Below are 11,971 nucleotides of genomic sequence, written 5' to 3' on the forward strand. Positions count from 1 at the left end.
TATCTTCCTTCACATTCTGCACACAATCCACACCAAAAAACATGAAAGGAAAAGAAGTCTGGAGCTGGACTTTGACTTTTATGTATTGAAGAACAGAAAGAAAAAAAGTGTGTGCATATTTATGTGTGTATGTATATATGTGTATCATTTTTATTTTCTCTTGTTATTAAATCAGTTTGTTGATCCAGTAATCAGCCAGATTACAGATGATGATTAGATCTTTGGGATGCCAAAAAACACCTCTGTTTAGGACTGGTTATGTTAATGGTTGTATAAACATATGCCCTCAGTCTGGTGTCATTAAATAGAAAGTATTAAACAGATGTTACCACCAACTTAGAGAAAATGAGAGAAAGGATTCTAGCAAAATAAATTTGGACCAGATAGAAGGAACAACCTTCATACAATAAAAAATGGACTCAATTGTTAGAAGATGTTATAGAAGGCTTTCTGAATAAACAGTGCCTCATACTTGTTGAGCAGCTACCAGGTGCCTCAAAGATACTCCATGCTAGATGGCCATTGCCTTAGTTAATCTTCCAAGCATTAGACATTATCCTCAACTTATAAAGAAACTGAGACTTGGAGAGATCAAATAACTTCTTCAGCTAGCCGATGGTAAAGTTAAGAAGTTTCTTTCCTCACAGTTGATTTTAACTTTTTTTTAGAAAGCTGGATATTCACCCTTTTTAATAGTTCTAAATAGTCTTGTTGAAAAGCTTGATCGCCTATGCCTCTTCTCAGAACTCTAGTTGGTCTTTGGTAAATAAGTTTGATTTCTAAGTTCCTCTAGTTGAAAATTTAAAAAAACATGAGATCTTAGTATCTTTAATATGTTGCTAACTTTGTAATTTCTTTTTTAATTAGCACTTTGAAAGGGTATGTGTCAGAGGGATTTAAAAAAAAAATAAAATAAAATACACCTTTCTGCCCAGCTGGTTCAAGTTTAGCTGAAACCAAGAACTGGTGATTTACTTTCCCAACCTAAATGCATCTTAAAGAAGTGACAAATTAAAAGGTGTCCTATTTAACTGTTAGGCGGATGCCAAAATAAATCAGGCAGACATATCTGCTTTCATTTTGTGCTTGAGAGCAAACCCTTGTTGTTTTGACAGTAAATGGTTTTTGTTTTACTCAGAATGACAGTAGGAAAAACGCCTAGAATAAAAACAGGTTTCATTGAAATCAACCTTCAAAGCTTTGAAACCTTTTTAAAGATGTTTAAATTTAAGGGAATTGGAACACCAGTGCCTGAAAGATTTTTTTTTTTAATGAACAGATATAAATGGCTTTCAAGCCATTTAGTAGCCAGTTCTCAGTATTTATGTTAAAATCTTAATAATAGCTGTTACTCTCGTGCTGCTCCTACTGTATACATGTCACTCATTTTCTAGCTATCATTTCCAAATTTTTACACAAGAAAAGAAACAGGCTCCCCACTTTACAACTTAGGAAACGGAAACTTAGAGATGTTATGAAACAGTTATTAATTAACAGAGCCAGCGAGCTCTCCCAGAGGCTGTTGAGGTCCCCAGGGTCTGACCTCCAAGTCCCTCTCCTCTCTTCCGTGTTTGCTTCTGTCTGCAGGGTTTCTAAGATGTCACATGGCGCACGCACCCTCTGTAAGATACTTTTAAAGTCTCTCTCTTTTCCACTAAAAGTAGTGTCTTAGAAAAATCACACCCAGCCTTACTGGGCTGACTTAGTGCAGAAATGGATGCTTCAGTAAAACGACTGTAGATATTTTTTAGAAAGGAAAAATTGTTTTATTTTTAAGAACAGTGATAACTCTAACCCAATCCAATGAATATATAATTGCCAAAAAAAAAAAAAACCACTAGCATTCATTTTCTCATCTAAGATACAGAGGTCGGAAGAGGGAGTCTTTTTGAACAGGTTCATCGTTTGCTGAAGAATATTAATGACTGCCAAGTGGGAAATGTCCAAATATTCTTGCGAGATGGCAGCCTCTGATGACTTGTTCTTTAATCCTCGGAACAACCTCTTGCCACTCTGTGACACATTCAGGGGCCACAGCCAGGATAGGGAACCAGAAGGGATGGTGGACGAGGGAACAGGCAGTGATCAGGGCTGACATCTTGTCAACAGTAAAATGCTCAGCTGTCTTTTTTCCTATTGTAAGGAACTCTACCCCGCCTCTTGGGGAGGCACCCTGAAATCTGTCTTGTTTCAGATGATAGAAGTTAGTTACCATAGTTCACGGCCATGAGCTCAAGAACCTAGGAACTTAGTTATTAAAGGGAAATTATTTCTTCGTACCTGTCTGTGCCCCTTCAAACTTTCATAGGTGGTAAAAGAAAGGTGGTCAGTGACCACACAGTCCAATTTTATTCTTTTAAAATAAAGCAACATCATATAAACTAAAAATAAAGGAACCCATAGTTGATGGTTAGTCCTCTTTCATCAGAAGAGAAGTGATGCAAAAGTCAAGCAGGTAGGTGGTCAGTAGTTTTCTTGCTATTGTGAACTAACCTTAGGCAGAACCTGGAAAGTCGAGTATTTGACCAGATCATGCTTTGCTTAGCATTTGTCTCTTTTCTCCCAGAAGTGGAATGTACTATCTTTACTAGTGAGTTAATACAGATTACAGAGGGTAGACTCAATTCAGAAAGTCTTGGTAGTCTATAGCCGTACCACCCTGAACTCACCCAATCTTATCAGGAAGTCTCCATGTAGGTTCTGGCCCCACAGCTTTCTAGTTGTTTGACCTCAGGTCACTGAATATAATGTTGAGATGATAATATCTTCCTCATAAAGCTGCTATGAGACATACATTTGAAAATTTCATACCTGGACGTAGTAAATCCTCAAGTTGTAGTTGTTTAGTCCTGCCCAACTCTTTTACGATCCCATGGACTGCAGCCAGCCAGGCTCCTCTCTCCAAAGGATTTCCCAAGCAAGAACACTAGAGCAGGTTGCCATTTCCTTCTCCAGGGGAATCTCTGTGACCGAGGGATGGAACCCTCATTTCCTGCCTTGGCAGGTGGGTTCTTTACCACTGAGCCACCAAGGAAGCCCACACAAATGCTCAGTACACGTTACAGTACAGTAAAGAAAGTGATAGCTATTCTATATTTTTGCATTTAATTCTTTTACTTTATCCTTTCACATTTATTACCCCAGAATGGCAATGGATGATTATGAACTCTGTTGTCAAAGAAAAGCAAAGAAGCATACATATACCTTTTTGAAATCTTTCTTTCTGGCAAACTTTAAAAATATATCATGGATTTATTCATGTAACAAAGTTACTAAGCACATGCTATGTACGAGGATCTGTGATAAGCACTGGAGATTCAGAATTTTTTTTTTTACGATGTCTATATGACTATTCCCACTTTAAGAAGTTCAGAGTCTAGTTGGGAAAAAAGACTAATAGGTGAGTAGTAGGGTGAGTGCTTTAAGAAAGGCATAAGCTAATACTATGGGAATGGTGGAAGAAAGCTATCCAGAGCACTGATGATTGAGTTGTGTTTTTATAAATGAGCAGGAATTCCTCGCGAAGCAGTGGCAATGGAGGCCAGAGCTGTAGCTGAACTGGCACAGCCAGGGAGCATGATGTGCCCGGAGTAAGTGAAGGGAAAAAATGATGCACTATTTAAGCTCTTGAGTAACACAGAAAAACCAGTTTCTCAATTCATATTTCCAAGCTAAAATAATAAAACATCAAAAATAGTACCAATTATATCCTGATCTTTCTAATGTATAATCAGAAATTCCTAAATAGTAGCAAATTAAACACAGCTGTAAACCATGACCAAATAAAGTTAATTCTTGGAATGCAATTAATAGGTCAAGAGAAACTGTCTCATCTTCGTGTCTGCCAGGAAGACATCTGGTAAAATTCATTATCCTCTTTGAGAAAAACATGAGCAGCTAAAATTATAGAATTTCCTTCACACGATAAAGAATGTCAATCTCAAACCAATAGGAAATGCAGTAAAACTTGAAGGTATCCACTAAACTGAGGTGGAGGTCAAGGCTGTCAACCATTACCTCTATCATCTAGCAGTATTCTGAATTTAAGGCATTTAAAATGGGAAAGTTATCAGTGTTTGCAGATAATATTTTCTAATGGGAAATATCTACCAGAAGCTGTAAGAACTAATAAAAGAATCAAGGTGGTTGTTTTTTAAATAAATATATAAAAATCAGTATTTTCTATATTATTGTAAATAACCTTTTAGAACACTGTTATTTTTAATGGAAAAATACGTGCCATAAAAATAACAAGAATAAAATATGCAAAAGTAAATTTAATACTGATGTAAATTCATACGATCTAGATATTTTTTCATTATAAAACCTTGTAACATGGCACAGAGAAACAACAAATCCAGGGAGGAAGTTTCAAGATTATAAAAATGTCAGTTCTTAATTTGTCACAGTTCAGTTTCAATCATGATCTCAGTTCTCCACCTTCAATCACATTTATATTCAGTAATGTAAAGCATATCTGAAGAGAAAATCATGTGAGATATGCAAGAAAAAAATATTGCAATGAGGATAAACAGTCTCTTAGATCTCAAAACATAAAGCTAAAATCACTTAGGGTTTTTGGCATAGGACAAAGAATAAAATGGCCTATGAAACAATGTAAACTGTAGAAATGAGCTCAATAAATGAGTGTATAATTAATCAATGGATAGTTGAAAGTATTCAGAGCAGTGGGGATAAAGACTATTCAATAAATAAAAATGGGATAATAAATACTGTTAGAAAAAGAGTCTTACTTCACATCATATAGTTAATTAAAATCCACAGAAATTAAATATCATATGTATCCATCAAAGCATATGAGAATAAATAAATGAATATCCATATGGGGTAGAAAACAACCTCATAAGTCTAATACCAAATGCAGAAAATACATATTTATATAAATGGGTAGAGATTTAACTTCTTTGAAATTTATTTTTTTAAAGGTGATGGAAAAATTAGGGAAGTATTATTAAAAAAAAAACTTTATTATCCTGAATACACAGAAAGCTCCTAAAAGCTTATAGGAAAATACTTATAGAAAAGTAAAGAATATGAACAAACAGTACCCAAAGAAGAAATGCAAAAAGCCCATAAATAATAGCTAGAGGTAGAAAACAGCAAAATGTTTTATCAGTAGGGAGCACATTAAATTACAGTACTATGCAGTCTTTCTTCAAAATGAAATAAGTCTAAATAAGCCTATATGAAATAGTGTCAACAATAAGAATGGGTTTGGTAAGTCCCCCATTTCTATTAATAGTATAAAAATATGTATGTAGGTATTTATGTATCCATAGAAGATTTTTATTATGTTATTCATGAAACTGCTCATTCATTTAGTAATTATCTATTGAGTGCCTCCTATATGCCAGGAGTATTGTTTTCATGGAGCAATATAAGGCTTATGCTAACCCTGCAGTAAGTAACCTTAGAGAGGGGGACCTCAAAAGGGAGAAAACAAACTTCTCACCTCATTGTGCTTTTTGAAATTTTATATTGCTACAAACCTTATGTTTCCAATATTGTTATGGGCCAAGAAGTATTTCTTTGGCTGTATAAAATTTTGTAATCAAAGAAATTCATCAAGACAATGTTTTCCTATCAGATTAGCAATGATTATTTCTTTGTTGATGAAGATATGAGGAAACAGGCACCCTCAAACACTTTGAATGATTCAAAGGAATTTTTAAATCAAAATCTTTAAAAGTTGCATAACTTTCAACATGGTAATTCCATGTATAAGACAAATTTAAAAGATGGAAATTCCCATGATAACAAACAGATAGATATTAAGATATTCTTCACTTATTATGTATAATAATGAAATATTAGAAATTAAATTTCTAATACTGTGAGACTATCTAAATGTTATATCTGTAGGATGGGAGGCTATGCCTTTATCATCAGTGACAAGCTCCTTGAAGACAAGGGGCCATGTCTTTTTATTTATCTTTAGCATCAGTAAGTATATATTTATGCATATGAGTATGCATTCACTAAAATGATGTAGAACCTATATTTTGTCTCAGGGTTTCCCGTGCCATTTTTCATTAATAATTCAGTATAGCAGAGGATAAAATCATGTGCACATTATGATCCAGTTTTGGTTATATACATGTACATACATTCATAGAAGAAGCTTACAAAAACTTTGGTAGTAGGATTCATATAACTTCCATTTTGTTTTCTTGTGCTGAGTTTTTGGGGTTTGTTTTCCAGTTTCACACATAAGTGATTTCTCACTGTAAGCTTCAAACCCTGCTAATGAAGCAGTTGATAGAGATCCATCAGTCCCCTTCTCAAAGTAAGCTGATCTTCGGCCAAGGTTGCAGTGACTCACTATCTTCCTCTAAACAGGTTAAAGGGGACCATAAGAAAGACCAAGCATCCTGCCCTGCATGTATTCTTCAAAAGAGGTGAGAATGGTTTGGGGAGGGCTGGCCGGTTGTATAACTTGGATAGACAGCGACTCTGCTAATACAGCAAACACAAAATGCCACTCCAGAGCCAAAGATGTGTTAGAGATCATGGTGCTAGGTAAGTTGGAATAAGGAGAGGGCACAGAGATTCCTATTTCCAAGCCCCTGCAATCTGCCTCTCTTCTCACCGCTGTCACAGCACCAACATGCCCCCACCTCCCCTCACGCCAAAACATCATGCCATGATCGGAAGACAACAGTCCATCTATGAAACCCCTTGTTTGTCCTTTACAACTTATAGTAATGTTGTTTTATTTAGCATGTATGTTTTATCCTTTTTCATAAAGATTATGAATAAAATAATTTTTATAAATATTTATTTTTAATATATATCTTTTAAAATAAAAATATAATAAAAGACATAAAGTTCTCATAAGTCCTCCTAACTCTGCTCTCTCTGCCAGCTTATTTTGCCATTAATTATTTTTAGCATTTTTATTTCTTTTTTTAATATTTGTTTATTTTAATTGGAGGCTAATTACTTTCATTTGTACTTAATGTTAAAGTTAAATTCTATATGTTTTTAATTACATAGAAATCATACATATATCCTTAATATTAACAATAATTTGATATTACATAAAAAATGAACTCTTGACCATCCTTCCCAGAGAAAACCAGTTTTCAATTGTCTCTTCTAGATTTTCTAAGTATTTCCATTCACAAATTTTTGTCGCAGAAATACATAGTTTTACCTTCTAGGAGCTTGGTTTTTTAATATGTAAGTAGTATGCTATGCATAGAACGTGTTTTTCTTCATGGAACCATGAGTTTGGAATATTATGTCTCATGTATGCATAAATCAATACAGATGAATGTGTGTGTATTAAATACTGAGGAACAATATTCTTACCGTAAGGTATACAAATCTTCATGGTACAATTCAAACTCCAGCTGCCCAGCTCTGTCACACAGTAACTCTGTGATGTTGGCTGAATTAACTTCTCATCATAAAATGGAGGTGAGATTATCATTGTATTAATAATGAGGCATAAATAAGCTGGTATTTATAAAGTGCTTGACACACCTAAACCCTAGGTTCGTGTCTGTTAAATATGAATACAGTGAGGTCCGCAATGGGTGAAGAATGGAGGTAGATCTGGTCTCACAGGCCCATGTGGCTGCTGCTGCACCATGAACTCCATCGTGATCCTCTCTGGGAAGAAGGAGTGAACACCAACTCCCATACTGCCAATAGGAAGCAGAGACCCAGCAGAGAAGTGGCTTGACATTCAACTATGGTGTGAGCTACTGTGACCCTCATCTTCCCACTTTCAAGGCTCTACCTGGGCCACTCCACATGGTTAGACTCTCAGCCTCACCCTTTCTCACTTTCTGAGCTTCTCCGTTGCAAGGGGCAGTGTGGTAGGGGGAGTGTGGTAGCTGAAGCATCCAGCCTTTCTCCTACAGAGACAGAGTACCCTGAAGAGGCCAGTGAAGAAGTGCTACCTGACTCACCACCATCCACATCTCTTTCCCTAGCCTTTACATAAGAATTCTTACGGTTCCACCTTGATCACGCATGTCCATCTGTATCCCCTTCTACATCCCACTACCACTGCAGGACAGGCCTCATAAGGTGATCACCTTGTCTTTCTTCTGAAACAATGTCTGCAAAATATTCCTAAGCATTTCTCTGCCTATTGACTCTCTTCTAAGAACTTCCATGGCTCCTTGTTATTAATTCTTGTAGACTTAAGTCTGGGTGAGTCTAATATTTCCACCAGGCTTTCCAAGAGACAAGGAAAAAATTAAAATGACATGTAGCAGGTTTCTGGAATTCCATCATAAAGTTGCACCCTAAGCAGCTGTTACCTCTCCTCCCTAGATCCCCCAGAAGCTTTGATCCAGCCCCACCCTGCTCAGCACTGAGCCAGTTCTGACCGTGGAGGGAGTTGGTGAACACCACCAGCAAGTGGGGTTTGGAGTTGACTTTGCTGTCCCCATGGGAGAGAGGAGTCCCCCCAGAGTGGCCACAGGTCTGACTTTCTTGAGCCAAGCCCCTGATTCTCCCTGGGAGGTGGGATCACTTCCTGTCTCATCAGACTGGACTGCTGCTTTAAGTCCCTCCTCAGTCTCCTAGAGTCTCCCTCTGCCTTGTTGCTGAACTGGCCCAACACAGTGGTCCACTTGCCTTAGATGGGGCTGCCTGTGACCCGCCAGTCCCTTCTGCCTCCTTACCCCCAAACAGCTAGTCCAGGATTCTATCCCTTAGCAGCTCAGTACTTGATTCCACTTGGAAGTTTCCCGCTTTTCACCAGGCCCTTCTTTCCCCACCTCCTCCTCAGGGCTTTTTTTTTTTTTTTTTTTAAGAGGATGGTATTTGAGATGAAACATATCTATATTTTTGGTTTTCTTCTCACAACAGGCCATAAGGTGAGTGTTTTAACTTGCATTTTAGAAGAAGAAAAAAGGAACTGAAATTCAAGTCAGAAAACATGCTCTCCAGATAAATGGTGTGGCCAGAATTAGATGGGGACAGACCCCTCTTTCCTTGACTGCTCTATGCTTCCTGGGGACAATGAGTAAATAACTGCCTTCCCACTTTTGTTTGGGATACACCTAGATTTCAGGAAACTGCTGCTCATGGTTGGCTATGATAGCTTTCTCTAGCTCTTTGTATATTTACCTGAATCAAAGATGGAAGGCGCTAAGTTAATATCTGTTACATTAATGCATGTGGATTGCCACTAACAATGCCATGTTCTCTCGGTGGAAATGTCTGGTTTATAGATCATGAGGATAAGGATTTATCAAACTCCACATGAGCTTACTCAAAAAATAATATTCTTCAAAGCTATCCATGCTTTGTGCTGATGATGTTTTAGGTGGAGTGAGAATTGAATTTTTGCAAGTGGTTCTATAATTTGCAAACCACGGACAGCACTGGAAACTATCACCTTAAGGAAGATTTGTTCTTCACTGAAAGAAAACCAACATGCCAGAGGCACAAGGAAAGTTGGCCAAGGGGAGTATCTCTGTAATGGTGCCAGATTCAAGTTAATTTCACCGTAGATCCTGGGACTCACCTGAGGAATATCGAAGAGGGTGGCAGTGGCATTCGTGGGGCTAGGAACTAGAGAAGGGAATCTATATCAAGAAAGCAAGAGCCAGATTGAGAAGAGCCTCAAGATCGTGAAAGCCTGAGGATAAAACACAAGGAAGAAGAAGCCAGTCTCCAAACAGGTGAGTAGTGGGCAGAACGTGGGCAGAGACACCTGTCAAAGCCAGAGGATAGAGAGAAGGGCTCTGAGTCAAGGGAGTGAAGCAGCTCAAGTGTCACAAATAGTATCCTAGAGATAATGCTATGGAGCCAAAAGAGGAAGTAGTTCCTTTCATTGGGATAGTCAAGGAAGGCTTTGCAAAGGAGGTGACATTTAAGATGGATCTTGAAAAGACGAACATGGGTTCTCAGGATGGAGGATGGGGATCCGAGAGGAAAGCCCATCCAGACAGAGGAAATGACAGGTACCAAGTGTTGGGGGCTTCCCTTGTGGCTCAGATGGTAAAGCATCTGCCTACAATGCGGAAGACCCGGGTTTGATCCGTGGGTTGGGAAGTTCCCCTGGAGAAGGAAATGGCAACCCACTCCAGTATTCTTGTGTGGAAAATCCCCATGGATGGAGGAGCCCGGTAGGCTACAGTCCATGGGATTGCAAAGAGTTGGACATGACTGAGGGACTTAATTCACTTCAAGTAGCAGAAGTCACAACGTTTAGAATTTATCAAAGGAGATCCAGGATTTGACCCAGAATATCATGCATTTTCTTGTAGAAAAGAAGGAAAGGAAAAGAAAATAGGAGAGGGAAAGCAATGAGGGAAAAGAGAGGAAATCAGATCAGATCAGTTGTTCAGTCGTGTCCTACTCTTTGTGACCCCACGAATCACAATATGCCAGGCCTCCCTGTCCATCACCAACTCCTGGAGCTCACTGAGACTCACGTCCATCGAGTCGGTGATGCCATCCAGCCATCTCATCCTCTGTCGTCCCCTTCTCCTCCTGCCCCCAATCCCTCCCAGCATCAGAGTCTTTTCCAATGAGTCAACTCTTTGCATGAGCTGGCCAAAGTACTGGAGTTTCAGCTTTAGCATCATTCCTTCCAAAGAAATCCCAGGGCTGATCTCCTTCAGAATGGACTGGTTGGATCTCCTTGCAGTCCAAGGGACTCTCAAGAATCTTCTCCAATACCACAGTTCAAAAACATCAATTCTTCGGCACTCAGCCTTCTTCACAGTCCAACTCTCACATCCATACATGACCACAGGAAAAACCATAGCCTTGACTAGACAGACCTTTGTTGGCAAAGTAATGTCTCTGCTTTTGAATATGCTATCTAGGTTGGTCATAACTTTCCTTCCAAGGAGAAAGCGTCTTTTAATTTCATGGCTGCAGTCACCATCTGCAGTGATTTTGGAGCCCAGAAAATAAAGTCTGACACTGTTTCCACTGTTTCCCCATCTATTTCCCATGAAGTGATGGGACCGGATGCCATGATCTTCGTTTTCTGAATGTTGAGCTTTAAGCCAACTTTTTCACTCTCCACTTTCACTTTCATCAAGAGGCTTTTGAGTTCCTCTTCACTTTCTGCCATAAGGGTGGTGCCATCTGCATATCTGAGGTTATTGATGTTTCTCCCGGCAATCTTGATTCCAGCTTGTGTTTCTTCCAGTCCAGTGTTTCTCATGATGTACTCTGCATATAAGTTAAATAAACAGGGTGACAATAGACAGCCTTGACGAACTCCTTTTCCTATTTGGAACCAGTCTGTTGTTCCATGTCCAGTTCTAACTGTTGCTTCCTGACCTGCATACAAATTTCTCAAGAGGCAGGTCACATATTCCCATCTCTTTCAGAATTTCCCACAGTTTATTGTGATCCACACAGTCAAAGGCTTTGGTGTAGTCAATAAAGCAGAAATAGATGTTTTTCTGGAACTCTCTTGCTTTTTCCATGATCCAGCGGATGTTGGCAATTTGCTCTCTGGTTCCTCTGCCTTTTCTAAAACCAGCTTGAACATCAGGAAGTTCACAGTTCACATATTGCTGAAGCCTGGCTTGGAGAATTTTGAGCATTACCATTCTGTATTAGAGATACATTTTTTTTCTGTCTTACCTGCCTTTTGTATAATATCCAACAGTTAATACAGAAAGCTATGAAATAGGAAGTATGAAAATGCATTTCAGTCTGGAGCACTGAACCCATAGAAAGTGAGTTCCAGGGGAAAACTAGAAGTCATTCAAGATGAAGTTTCCTAACATGAACATTTTTTCTTTCTTTTATGCATCCTTCTCCTGCCTACTTCTTCACTTCTCTAATTTCTGAGGTTGGAAATGGGACAGGGGTGGAATTTAAATTATTTTTTTGGTTTCTAGCAGAATTTAGGCTGGGAAAAAATTACAGTAAGCACTTTCATTTTAAAAATGAGAAAGTTGGGGTCAGAGTACAGAAGGTTACTTTCTCTAGACCTCAGAGCTAGTGAATGCCAAGA

Source organism: Bos indicus, chromosome 3 (genome assembly GCF_029378745.1).
Source record: "Bos indicus isolate NIAB-ARS_2022 breed Sahiwal x Tharparkar chromosome 3, NIAB-ARS_B.indTharparkar_mat_pri_1.0, whole genome shotgun sequence".
NCBI classification, from domain to species: Eukaryota; Metazoa; Chordata; class Mammalia; order Artiodactyla; family Bovidae; genus Bos; species Bos indicus.